The sequence below is a fragment of the Carcharodon carcharias genome, chromosome 8 (assembly GCF_017639515.1).
Source record: "Carcharodon carcharias isolate sCarCar2 chromosome 8, sCarCar2.pri, whole genome shotgun sequence".
NCBI lineage: Eukaryota > Metazoa > Chordata > Chondrichthyes > Lamniformes > Lamnidae > Carcharodon > Carcharodon carcharias.
In genome coordinates, this window is record NC_054474.1 from 136,701,028 (window position 1) to 136,715,375 (window position 14,348).

The 14,348-nt window shown below is 44.5% G+C and overlaps 1 protein-coding gene across 3 annotated transcripts in view; it reads left to right on the forward strand.

Annotated features, from left to right (window-relative positions):
• Positions 1-14,348, forward strand: part of LOC121280872 (astrotactin-2-like) — a 1,734,361-nt gene that overhangs the window by 1,718,397 nt on the left and 1,616 nt on the right. The window lies entirely within an intron of this gene.

The window sequence follows — 14,348 nt, forward strand, 5'->3', positions numbered from 1 at the left end:
GAGTCTGAGCCTTCAGTGGATGGGTTCAATCATTATAAGTAGCATGTTTTTTAACTACAAAACTCAATCCATGCTCACATGTTACCAGAAAAATGGGTAGTTTTCCTCTTTCAGAGACCCACTTTGAGTGAGCCAATGTTTCTTGCAGCACAGCAATGTCCACATTGAGTCTTGTAAGTTCTTTGTCGATCACAGTAGTCTAGTGTGTGTCAGCAGGGCCAGGATGCATGATTGTGATGTTTCAGCTTGCAATGCGAAAGATTGATGATTTCTTTAGAAAGTATAGAAAAATAGAAGCAGGAGTAAGTCATTCGGCCCTTTGAGCCTGCTCCACCATTCAATATGATCATGGCTGATCTTCTATCGCATTGCCATATTCCCGCTCTCTCCCTATACCCCTTGATGTCTTTAGAGTCTAGAAATCAATCTATTTCCTTCTTAAATATATTCAGTGACTTGGCCTCCACAGCCTTCCGTAGTAGAGAATTCACAGGTTCACCATCCTCTGAGTGAAGAAGTTTCTCCTCATCTCAGCCCTAAATGGCTTGCCCCATATCCTGAGATTATGACCCCTCTCTAGAAGTCTTCTTGTGGGACTCTCCCTGTCCCCTTTCCCTGTCCCCAGCCTGGCACTCTTCTTCTCAGTGGCTCGCCGCTTCCGGTCACCTGACCTGGGGTTTCATGCCATTTTCTCCTTGCACAGGCACACAGGGTCCAAAGGACAAAAGCTGCCGATCTGTGCATGTACAGCCCTCTCCCAGCCTGCACAAGTGCAAAAGCTCCGAGGTCCATCGGGAGCTGAAGTTTTTTTTGCTTCATACATGTCTTGAGGCACAAATCTTGCCTTCCAGCAGAGACACAAAAGCTCATGGAGATGCTGCAGCAAAAAAAGATAGAGCTGCATCACATACCTTGACACCTTTTTTGAAATATCTTCTCAAAGAATTTGCATTCATATAATGCCTTTTACAGCCTCAAGATAGCTCAAAGTGTTTTATAGCCACTAAAGAGCTTGCTGTTTCTTTTTAAAGTGTGCTCACTACTTCAATGTAGGTAATGTGATAGCCAATTTGTGTACAGCAAGCTCCCACTCCCATAAACAGCAATAAGATAATGACCAAGCCGTGTGTTACTGGCTGATATTGGTTCAGGAATGAATATTGTCCAGGAAGAAATTCAAGAGAAACCCACAATCAAATGATGTTAATCACATTACTTGCACAAGATATAGCTATTGCAAAAAAAAAATCACACAGGGCTCTAAAATTTCTAATAGTTTGGCAATTATTCGAATTATTGGCCAGTTTTCGCTGCATTGTTTAAGATATTTCAGTTGGGATGGACAACAAAGAAGTCAACAAAGATTTGCTTCTTGATGAAAATTCCGCTAATCCCAGACTAAGAGTATATTGTGAGAAAGGGTACAAATAATTGAGCACCAAGATCGTGGGGGCAGGGCAGGGGGAAGAAATCTGAAAAGGGGGAGGAGAGAAATAGAAGTGAGAGGAGGAGGAAAAGCCTGAAAAAGGTGGAAAAGAGAAAAAGCAATTTAATAAATCATTCCTGTTTTTGGAACATCTTTTTCCCACTAGTTGTAGACACACTAAGGCTGGGATTTTCATAGTCCTGCCAGCAGCGGGCATTGTTGAGGTTGGGACAGGAAAATTTGGAGAGCTGTTGACTTTTAACAGCTCTCCAAATTTTGCTGTCCCACCCACTTCATTAGGAAAAGCAGAAAGGGCCTTATCTGCATCATTCTCATCAGCCGTGGGCATGCTGGACAGCGAGACTCCAAGCATGTCAGTAAAGTGTAACAATGGACAAGAGTACAAGCAGACCTGCAGGCAGAATGGCTTCTAAAACACTTTCAAGGTAAGTACATTCAACCTTTGTTGTAGTTTTATTCATCTTTCGTCTGTTTCCCAATAGCATTATGCTCTTCAGTGAGCCTTGAAATATGCTTTCTTTTCAGTATATATTGCTGCTGACTATGGAAAGGCCATATTTCCTGTCCCTAGTTGACTTGAGCAGGTAGTAGTGGGTGTTTTTCTTTGAGCTGCTGCAGTCCTTGTTTCAATGGAGCTCGCAAACTGATGCACACTATCGGGATTTGATCTTGAAATGATGACGGAGGGGTAGTGGTTGGGTTTATGAAGTTGGGAGGCACTGTTGAAGTAAACTTGATGGGCTGAATTTTAGGTCCAGGGTCCCAATTCCTATGCCAGGCTGAATTCTGAGTCCAGAACTTCTAAGTGGCTGTGGCAGGTCCCAACAAGAGATATTTGAGGAGACCACAGATTAAGAGGCCACCTCTGGGAGTCCAGCCCAATTTAGGACGGCAGGAGGGCTCCACAGCCAGGAGAGCCATTGCGAGTGCCCGAGGCTCTGGGTGTCCAGCAGCTTCTTGGGAGAGGTGGGCACTGCTGCTGTTTTTGGGCAACCGGGAGTGCGCTTCAAGATGGAAGCTGCTCTCTGAAAATTTGCAACTTTGGAGACTCTTTTTTAGTGCCTAAAGAAGCCATTGAAAATCTCCCCCTTAAACATTTCCAGTAATTTAATTTCATATTTTGAAAATTCGGTCTCTTTAAAAATTCAGTCACTTATGGAACTCTATGGGTAGAATTTTTGCTTGGTGTGCAGGCCACACCCAACCCACTCAAGCATAAAATGACACGTTGGCGTCTGCAGCACGCCCGCCGACAATTAAAAGGCCTGTTAAGGCTATTAAAGGATCAATTGAATAGAATTTTCCACTGCCCGTCCAACCTTACAGTTGACGGGTAGGCAAAAAGGCCAAGCGGCCTTCACATTTTTTAGGAAACCTCATCCATGGACGGGTTGAGTTTTCCTAAAGCAAATAAAAATAAAATAAACATTTTTTAAGTGTGATTAGTAACATGTCCCTGCTCGTGTGACAGAGTCACATGAGGGGACATGTTTTATCACCTTGTTTATTTATTTGAAAATGCTTCATCTACCTGTGTCTCAGGGAGGTTATGAGGCGCACACTCGCACGCATGCGCGAAGGCCACATTCTCCCTGCTCTCCCTCCTCCCCCACCCTGCCCGCACAGGCAGCGCTGAGCACTGCCGCTCGCTTTTCACGCTGGGTGGGCCTTAATTGGCATGAAAATGCCTTCTGGCCTCGATCGTGGGCAGCGGTCGGCTTCCTGCCCTCACCTTCCGAGCCCGCCCGATAAGGGTGAAATTCGCCCTGTGTGAAATTTACGGGACCTCTTGGGGAATATTCTCAATCCCTGAATGAACTCTAAAAATATTTCCATCTGTGCAATTCTCAGCTGAGTTATTATGAGTGAAAATAATACATTTCCCACCTTGAGCTAATATGACTTAGCAGTACAAGCTTTTGCTCTGGAAGTGCCCAGCTATAGTCCTTTCATACTCAATAGTTCATCACAGTGTTTATTTACTTATTATTTTAAAAAGAAGCTTTTGTCAAACTTCCTTTGCACCCTTGGTTTATTTTCGAATTTTATATTTTCCAGAAGCTTTATATTAATTTGTCCAAAATTACCCCCAATTCCATATTTGAGCATTGTTAAGGATTTGAGGTTCTTGAAACTTACTGGCTCAAGATTATTTCAGAATTCGTATTTTAAAATCACTCTATTTGAGAATATTAATCTTTGCCCTGTAATCCATGGCCAGGATTTTCCGTTTGGGTGGGGGTGGGGGGGGTGGGGGGGGTGGGGGGGGGGGGGTGGGGGATGCGGGATGCGGGAAAGGGCACGGGCGGGCACGGATCAGATCTGCTCCGCCATATTACGCGGGCGGGCCAATTAAGACGTATTTGCCAACTCCCATGGATAACGGGAGGGTGTGGGCGGGCGGCGATAGGTGTGCACAGACCGCCAGGGTCCAATTGTGACCCGGCAGCCTATTTAAAACAGGGCCTGGCAGCCTCTTGTAGGCTGCTCACAATGGCCAGTTCCAGGGTACACCAGAGGGGTTCAGGTATGCAGACCAGGCTGGAGGGAAGGCCAGAGGAGCAGGGCAGGCTGCAGGGTAGGCTAGCGGGGAGTCAAAGCGCCCCTCGTTTTTCTGATGACTGCTTTGCTGCCCACCTCGAGGTGGTGGCAGCATGGCAGGAGGTGTTGGTCTCCCAGGATGGGAGGAGAAGGCCCCCCAACATGAATAAACTTGCCTGGGAGGAGGTGGCGGAGATGGTGAGCTCCCGCAAGGTGGTTTAGCACACCTGGATCCAGTGCAGTAAGCGCTTCAACTATTTGTTGTGTTCTGGCAGGGTGAGTACCATCTTGGCATTTGACGTTTAACCCAGCAGGTAGTCTTACCATCTGAGGCACCCCCCCCCCCCCCCCAAGTCTTAATGTCATGACTGCATTGAATCATTGAAGGCAATTTTCCTTTGCTGGGTGGCCAAGCAGATAGTGCCCATGTCGAGGTCAGCCTGAGTGGGTCATGAGGAGATGAGTTCTCCTCTGCATCATGTGTTGTTCTTAGTCGCACATGATTAGTTTGGTGGCAACCTGGAGGATCTGCAGCTAGGCGCAAACTCAGAACTCCAGGACATGTCCTATTCAGGGTGATAAGATGGTGGAAGGGGAGCCTCAATATGTCGTGGCAATGAACCATCTGCTGCCCTCTACGCTGCACGTGGTTGCACCTCCTTGCTATGGGGGGGAAATACTGTGTGGTTCCTAATGTGATGTACGCAGCATGTGTCCAAGGGGGCGTTGTGGGGTTGGGGAGCAGGCCTAGCATCTTGGTTTGAGTGATCAGCAGCAGCGGGGAGAGGACGCACTGGAGGCCTGATATGCCCCACTCTGGTTGGGGTGTGGTGTGCGCGAGCAGAGTCCATGTGCAATTTGCCCTAGTGAATGGTCTTCTCTCTTTTTCAGGAGAAGAATGCTCATAATGTGTCTGAGCGTGTGAGGACTGGAGGCGGCCAAGCACAGCTTTCCATGTTAAGCTGTTTCAAACAGGAGGCCCTTGAGATGCAGAGGCACCATGCAACCAGGTCTACTGGTGTTGGTGAGGCTGGGGTGACACAGCCAGGTATTTAAGGCCAACAGTGAGGTCCGCATTTTCCTCCCAACAGCCATAGCACTGAAGATTGTTAAATTAGTTATTGTTGCAACATTGCTGAGTCATATGTCATACAATCATAGAGGTCTACAGCACAGAAAAAGGCCCTTTGGTCCATCGAGTCTGCGCCAGTCAAACAAGTACCTAACTATGCTAATCTCATTTTCCAGCACTAGGCCCATAGCCTTGTATGCCATGGCATCGCAAGTGCATATCCAAATACTTCTTAAATGTTATGAGGGTTTCTGCCTCTACCACCCTTTAAGGCAGTGAGCTCCAGTTTCCCACCACTCTCTGGGTGAAAAAATTCTTCCTTACATCCCCTCTAAACCTCCTGCCCCTTACCTTAAATCTATGCCCCCTGGTTATTGATCTCTCCACCAGGGGGAAAAGTTCCTTCCTGTCTACCCTATCTATGCCCCTCATAATTTTATACACTTCAATCATGTCCCCCCTCAATCTCCTCTGCTCCAGGGTAAATAACCACAGTCTATCTAATCTCTCCTCATAACTAAAACTCTCCAGCCCAGGCAGCATCCTGGTAAATCTCCCCTGCACTCTCTCCAGTGCAATCATATCCCTCCCACAATGCGGATTCCAGAACTGCATGCAATAATATAGCTGTGGCCTAACCAGCGTTTTATACAGTTCCAGCATAACCTCCCTGCTCTTATATTCTATGCCTTGGCTAATACACGCAAGTATCCCATGTGCCTTCTTAATCACTCTACCTGTCCCGCTACCTTAAGGGACCAGTCGACATGCACACCAAGCTCCCTCTGATCCTCCTTACTTCCAAGGGTAACCTTCCTACCATTCATCGTGTACTCCTGTGCCTTGTTTGTCCTGCCCAAGTGCATTGCCTCACACTTACCCAAATTAAATTCCATTTGCCACTGATCAGCCCATCTGACCAGCCCGTCTACATCCTCCTGTAATCTAAGGGTGTCCTCCTCACTATTTACCACCCCAAACAATTTTTGTGTTAATTGGTTCTGGAAGGTTGAACGCATAATGAGCCGGGGGGAACAGGGATGAAGTTTGTCAGTGTGTGCATGCTAACTGTCCCACTGTCCTTGTTTTTCCTTTCAGCATCATCAGAGCACGGCCAGGAGGAAGAGCAGCAGATGCCAGTCTCACCCGCGTCACACCATTTCTGTGAAGCAGGCACCAATGCAGATACTAGCACCTCGGTGGGAATTCGAACATATCAGCTAGTGTCCCGGGGCACAGTGGTGAGGGCACATCACAGTTGCTCGAGGAGCTGGCAGAGACAGAGAGTGCCCATGGTGCCAGCAGCCAGAGGATGGCAGGGGACCAGGCACATGCTCAGTCGGTGCCTGATGTGCCTCTGGAGTCATCCACGATGCAGCAGCTGCAGGAAATGCGGCCGGGTGTGCGGGAGCATTTGGGTTTGATACATGAGGCTATGTTTTACTTGGTGTCCATGGTGGAGGGGTCTACGTGGATGCTCGCCAAAGCTATGAGCCGCATGTCCGAGCGCCATGTGTCCTCCATGGAGAGAGTGGCAACTCTCCTGGAGAGCCTACTTCAGGAGACCCATCAGGGCTTCCTGGGGATGTGCTCTGACCAGCAAGCTCTCACATTGGCAATGACCTCAGCTGGGAGATGGTGTGGGCATCAAGCTTCCCAGCTTGTTGCCCATCGATCCAAGGTGAGCAGGGAGGTCCGAGGTGACCTCATGTTGGCGCAGCAGCTGCCTGCCATCTCTGCGGGCTCCTCTCAGGGCACCCTGGATGAGGGTACCAGCTCCTCCGCCCCTCTCCCAGTGAGGCTGCAACAACTGGGGAGATGCCAGCCATGGAACTGGCAGCTCCCTCCCAGGCGGGGCCAACACAGGCTAGAGGATGGCTGCCAAGATCATCGAGGCCAACAGGACAGCCGAGTCAGCAGGCTGTCTCAGTTGCCACGCCAAGCGATGGGGCAGCACCAAGACATAGCACCCGGAAACGAAAGCATTAGGCACATTCGGCACACCACGGGTTTTTTGCTTTTGTATTGGCCCAAGATTAGGTCCTTATGATTTTTTTTTGATTGTTTACACTAGTGTTTAATAATTGTGAGAATTTCTGAATCACACATTAAATGCCAGATGTGTGACCATGGCTGAGGGTGGCTTGTTTATTCTGCATGTGTATGTTTAAGAAAAATGTCATGAGTGTTTCTTTGGAGATTCAACTTTATGTAGAAGGCCCTTAGTTCCTGCTGATGACCTGGCAGATTTTGCACTTAGGCGTTGAGTATTGAGGCGTCAGGCAAGGTTGGTCCTGTTGATCCATACGGTGGTGGGCTAGCTGAAGGCTTGTTGGATTAAAACATCCCAGTTGTCCCTGCCTCCTTAGAGTAGTTCCGGGTCAGCATCTACCCCTTCAACATTTCCCTGTGTGTGCTCATCCCCGGACTCACTGCTGGACTCATCGTGTGCAGCTGCAGCCACTGCGTTGATGTCCTCATCGTCCACTGCATCCCCCCTTTTCTAGCGCAAGATTGTGGAGAGTGCAGCATACAACCACTATCACCGACACGCGATCTGGGGGGTACTGGAGTGTGCCCCCTGAGCGGTCCAGGCATCGGAAGCGCGTCTTGAGAAGACCAATGGTTCTCTCCACCACAGCCCTTGTGGTGCCGTGGCTCCTATTGTAACGATGCTCAGCTTCTGTTCTTGGACGGCGTAGTGGCATCATGAGCCACCAATGCAGGGGATAGCCCTTGTCACCCAGCAGCCATCCATCAAGCCGAGTTGGAGCACTGAAGAGCCCCGGCACCTGGGAGTGTCTGAGGATGTAGGCGTTGTGGGAGCTGCCTGCGTACCTTGCACAGACTTGTAGAATCACCATCCTGTGATCACACACTATCTGCACGTTCATGGAGTGGAAGCCCTTCCTGTTGACAAAGGCACCGGGTTCACCTGTTGGCGCCTTGATGGCCACATGTATGCAGCCTATTGCACCCTGGACACAGGGGAAGCCAGCAATGGCCGTGAAGTCTCTGGGTCGCTGTGTCTGGCTTGCCTGGTCCCAGCCGAAGTGGATGAAGGTCAATGCACGGCTGAACAGAGTGTCTGTAACCTGCTTGACACAAATGTGGACAGCTGATTGGGAGATATTGCAAAGATCACCCACTGAGCCCTGGAATGAGCCAGAGGGATAGAAGTTGAGGGCAGCTGTGACCTTTAGAGCCATTGGCATGGGCTGTCCACCCACACAGTTAGGGGAGATCTCAGGGCCAATCATCTGACAGATGTAGTTGACTGTCACCCTTGACAGTTGGAGCCTCCTTCAGCACTGCACCTCAGACATACTGAGATAACTGCTTCGCTGCCTGTATACCCTGGCAGCAGGGTAGTGGCACCTTCTGCGGCCCCTTCTACTTTGGACTACCTCTTGGCCCTGCGTCCCTTGTCCCTGTGCCTGTACTCCCAAAGGTGGCTCCCCTGGAGGCTGAATGTGCACTCCTGGCTTCCTCCCCCTTCTAGCCCTCCCTTCTTCCTCAGAAGAGCTGCGTCCAGTGGACAGATCAGTTCCCATACCCAGGCTAAGGGAAGGCTTCCTGAAAGCTACAGGCCCATCAAAGATTCCTCACTGCAGAGTGCTGACCTGAAGGTTAAAAGTCCAGAAAAAGCTGCTGGAATGTGTTCTGAACTACTGCAGATCACACAGGCATGTTTAAAATACTTTCTCCAATTAATACTCCACAAAGCAGATTGAAGACCCCACTGAGCCCTCTTATCCCACCCGTTGATGAGGTTAATAGGAAAGTCTCTTACCCGCCTGCCCGTTTCGCCCATTGTGCCGACCCGAAGATCGCACGAGTGCCGAAAAATTGGCGTCAATTGAAGACTAAAGGACCTTAACTGGCCCATTAATTAATGGGAGGCACGCATCGGACTTCATCGTGCGCCTGATCAGCGAAATATTACAGTGACGTCGGGACACTCACCCAACGTCATCGCACTCCATTTAACGCGCAGACATGCGGGGTCCGTCCCCCGCTCGTCAAATGGAAAATTCTGCCCCATGTATGGGTTTAGTAACAATCTGGAAAAAATAATAAGAAACCTTATTTGGTCTGTACTATCTTATGCCTTAAACAGATCTCACTTAATCTTCAAAAGCAAAAAAAGTGAACAAGCAAATAAGCTGACAGTGAAAGAAAAGTCTTAGTATATGTTTACAACAAAGTCTTTTATCTAACAATTCAAGTAGACAAAATAACTATTTAATAGTAAATCAATGGTAAATCTAATTGTAAACTATCATTTTGTAAGCAACTTCTATAAATGTAGCTCTTATCAAACTTCAACTCTTTTCTGATTATGGGGATAATTTTTATATCCTACCTTTTTATATCCAGTGAAGTATTCAATTGGTTTGACTGCTTTCACTCAGCTCAGTAAGCAGGTCAAGATACTTAATGACCTTTTCAATGGTTAATGTGGCTTGTTTGGAATTTTTGTGGCTGACAGTCCAATTCAAAGTACAAATCACACCATCTGTGTTGGTCCAGAGTTGGCGAAGTTTCTCTCCCATGCCTACAGTTTCAAAGTCAGCTTGAGCCATCCTTGTAATATACCATACGTATCATAATAGTTTTGATACAAGTTTCTGAATAGCCACTTTTTAAACTGCTTATATGCAAAAGCTTATATACTAGGAGGACACGCTGCTCCACCGCTTTGCCACCCAAGCAGTGAATGTAAAAATTACTGCAACCACATTTGTGAACATATATTAGGCCTGCACACAATTCAATGATGTCTGTTGGGGCTGATACTGTGATGAAAGTAGTTTCTTCCTCTTGCTAACAAAATTACAATGGTTTGAGAAATACTTTCCTATGAGGACTGCACCATTTAATTGGGCTTGGACTTGACTGATTCGTGAATCAGAGGACCACAAAATGCCACAGGTCTGAAATAGCTTCATGAGCAGCATAATCACAACAAAATATATTTTACTTAAAAATATGCTTAATAAGCGGTAGGAACAAAAAATAAAATTTCTATTAAGTAAAGGAAAATTAACATTTTGAGGAAAACATGCAGGTACATTTTTAAGAAAGCCAGTTGTGAAAGATATTTGTGTTCATCATTGTTTTGCTGCTGTGCTAATATTGTGAACAGGACCTTGTTCCTAACATCACTTCAGAAAGGTCTGGCTCTAAATTTTAGATTGTGCTTCCAAGTCATGGACTCCCAATAAGCAGAAATAGTTTATCTCTCTCTGCCCTATCTGTTCCTCTGAATATCTTGTAAACCTCAATCAAATCACCTCTTGGTTTCTCAATTCCAAGTCTGTGTAATCTCACTTTGCAATTTCATCCTTGGATTCCAGGTATCATTCTATGCTGCACTCCCTGTAAGGCCATTATATCCTTACAAGAGTGTGTTCAGGCCTGCCCACAGTACACAGTGTGGTTTAACCAGGGCTTTAGATGGCTGAAGCATGACTTCTTCCCACTTATATTCTAATACTCTAGATAAAGGCTAGTATTCCAATAGCATTTCTGATTATTTTCTGTACTTGTTTGTGACATTTTAATGATATATATATCTGGACACCCAAATCTCATCGGACATCCGCTGCTTCTAGTTTTTCGCTATTTAGAAACTACCCCATTCTATCCTTTCATACTTCCAAAGTGGATGAACCCACACTTTCCTCCATTGTAATCAATTTCAATGGTTTTTCCCATTCACTTCATCAATCAATATCTCTTTGTAAATGTTATGTTTCCATCTACATTGCTTACAAAGCTGCCTATCATTGTGTCATTGACAAATTTGGATATATGGCTTTCCATCCTATTATCTAAATTGTTAATAAATACATTGAATAGTTAAGGCCCCAACACAGATCCCTGAGGGACATCACTAGTCACACCTCATCAATCAGATTACCTGCCCATTATCCCTACTCTCTGACCACTCTAATATTTCCTAACTAGGTCAATAATTTGCCTTCAGTTCCATGGGCTTCAGCTTTCACTAACAGTCTTTTATAAGTGTTATGATCCCAGCTGATGTCAGATCACAGAGTGAAGCTTGGCTTGATAGATCCTAATTTGGAGGTCAGTTACTGCACATATTCACAAGAGTCTCTCAGTGTACTTTTAACACAAAGAATATAATGTTTATTAAACAAGACAAATTAACTATATTACATTGGTTGGAAAGATTTCAATACAAACACCAAAAAATGATTCAGACTCACACTGTTCCTTTTATTCAACAATACCCCTAAAGACACAAAACCCCAGTGAAGATTTACCACTATTTCAACAACACGGCTTCTTGCTTGGGCTGGCACAGTTGCAAACAGTTTTTCTCTCGCAGATTTCTGAGCACTCATTAGGTGCTTTTCCTTCAGCTGGTGTTTCTCCCTGAGAGACCCAAAAAACATCTCACAATCTAAACTCCTTCTTAGTTTAACTTCAGACCAAACATATGTGTCCCCTAAACTCAGTTCCCCAGCGGTCTTGCAGGATTTCTTACTAGAGAACTTAGAACTTCTGTCTTCACTCTTTAGTAGACACACTGACTGACTTTCCCTTCTGTCTTTCCCTGTGTCCTCAGACTTCTGTTGCTAGGTAATAGTTTTTTTTCTACTTTGCTTTTTTTTTCTAAAGTAACTAAACTACTAACCCATTTGTAACACCTCTCTTCTCTTCAAGGTTTATAAAACCTCATTAAAAATGCATGTATACAAACAGGGCCTCCTAGCACTCAGCTCACAAAAAACTCTAAACGAAACTAGAACCATGTTTCACCTTTCTCAACACACAAATACAAATATAAATTCAACTTAAAGTTGTTCTTAACAATGAGGTACTTTATTAAATGCCTTCTGGAAGTCCACGAAAATATCATTCATAAACATTTCCCCGTCCACTACTTAAGTCACCTCTTCAAAACATTCAGTCAGCTTTGTCAGCCATGAACTGTCCTTTACAATTCCATGCTGGATCTCTCTGATTAGGTAAAAAATTTTTGGTGTGTTCAGTCACCCTACCCTTAATTATAGAAGCTAATAATTTTCTGACAACAGATATTAGGCAAATCGGTCTATAATTCCCTGTAATTTCTCCTCTCACCTTCATTAAATAGTGAAGTGACACCCACAATTTTCTAATCTAAAGGAATAGTTCCCAAATTGAGAGAACTTTGATGGGTTATATTTAAGGCATCTGCAATGTTCTCACCTACTCCCTACAGTGTTATTTTTGTTTTGATCTCCCTAAAATTCTTAGGTGAATTAAACACAGGCAATCAAAACATTGTCCATTAAATTTCCAGACAAAACACCCAACTTTATTCTGTTCATTTCAATGGAGAAAGAAGAAAGACGGACTTGCATTTTTAAGTTCCTCTCATCGTGTCAAAATATCCCCAAGCACTTGGCATGCAGTAAATTGCTTTTTGCTGTACAGTGACTACTGTTGTATAGGCAATTGCCACACTCATTCTACTCTTTGGAATTGAAATATTTAAATATTCATTTGTTGCGTGAGGAACAATTATATTGAGTTTTTTTATGTCTATTCTCAAATAATCAGTGGTTTTCTTCCTGTTCAGTATGCGCTTGGTGCTGGAGGATCATAACAGACATTTCTTTCATTGTGGATTATGACAAAAATTTCCTCAGTGGTGCAAAACTGATGGGATCAGATTGGCTGCTTGTTATCCACTACATTTTGTTTTCCTTTCCATGTAATCAATGGACAGGAAAATTAATTGGTATATCTAATCCACAATCCTTATCAACAAGTAATGGATCTTACAAATGCTGCCAATTTTACTCCACTGTCAAAGTTGAAAGTTCTGTCCTATATGTGCAGAGGCCCCTCTAATACCTCCCTAAAAAATTGCTGTTTTCAATGAATATTTGCACTGTTGTTTGAGAGCGTACCATATCATTGTGCAACACTGGTCTTAGCACTCACATACATGGTGGAAATAGAATTTGACCATTTAATAATGCTCGAAGTAAGTTAATTTGAAAGCATTAATCTTTTTTTTTCAAACAATACTGATGTATTGTGTATTTACGTATATTTCATGGTTATTGTCTTGCTTCATTTTTTTCCCTTAGGAAAGTATAAATCTCTGGTCAGATTTGCAATACTTACATGGTGTTATAGAATAATTATGTTTGTACATATGGGGCAAGAGTAAATTTGTCTTATAAAAAATTCTGAATAATCTTGCAATATGTGTTTCTTCCATTTCAATTTTTATTTTATTATTAATAATGGTTTAACTAATGACTGCTGATGACGTCAGACAGGAAATTGGTAGGGAGGAGGTACAGGCCTCAATTACACATGTTGAAATGACTTGATCCCTGAAACCTCTTGGCCAATGACTACAGATGTTTAGCTCCCTCATGCGGCTGGGCTCAGTAACCCCTGCCAGTTAGCTCCCCTGATGATGTCATAAAGCTCTTGCGTTGAAAATTGTCATAAGACCAAAAAAACTGAGGATTTTTGGTTCCCTCAAAATATTATTTCTAACAAGTACATTGATGCTAAAGCTGCTTTAGATTATGCCATAAACACAAGATTTTTGTACTTATGACAGCTTTCCTCTAGTGTATGTACTGGTGCTGGTGTACAGTTTTCCAATGACCTCTGCAAGTTCCTCTTGCATTTGAACATAAGAAAACAACTATACAACTGTATACCAGTAACACAAAACTTCCCCTTTTATTTCAAGAGAAGGAGCTTAATGTGAGACATGTTTATACACAGTATTTAAGTAACTAAGGAAAATCAAATAATTTCCTTATGTAGAATTTTCCCTTCCACTGCTTGAAACATGTTTTATAGAATTAACTCTTCCTGCAGTTTTCAAAGGAACTGTAATATCAGCAGGAACTATTAGCAGTTACATCTCAGTATATGCTGGCCCTTGCTCCAAGGCAGATTTAGAAACACAATTCAATGTTTCTTTGTGACCGCCCCCACCTTTTGCCCCATCTCCAAATTCATTTTCATTTTTAAATGTACTTTAATGAGGAGATTGCTCCTGGAGTCCTCAATCACAAATAATAGAACTTGAAAAATTATCATCACAAGACACAGAGAGGTATATTGTGGGTTTCCAGTCCCATTTGCCTCAATTGGGGTATAATGCCCACCACAGAGATGAAAAGAAGGTGCGAATGTGGGTAACAATGAACTACTACCATGCACTCAGCAGCCACTTCAAGATTTGCTTCAGTGCAGGTTACAGAGCAGTCACCTTCACAACTGGAAAGGCAA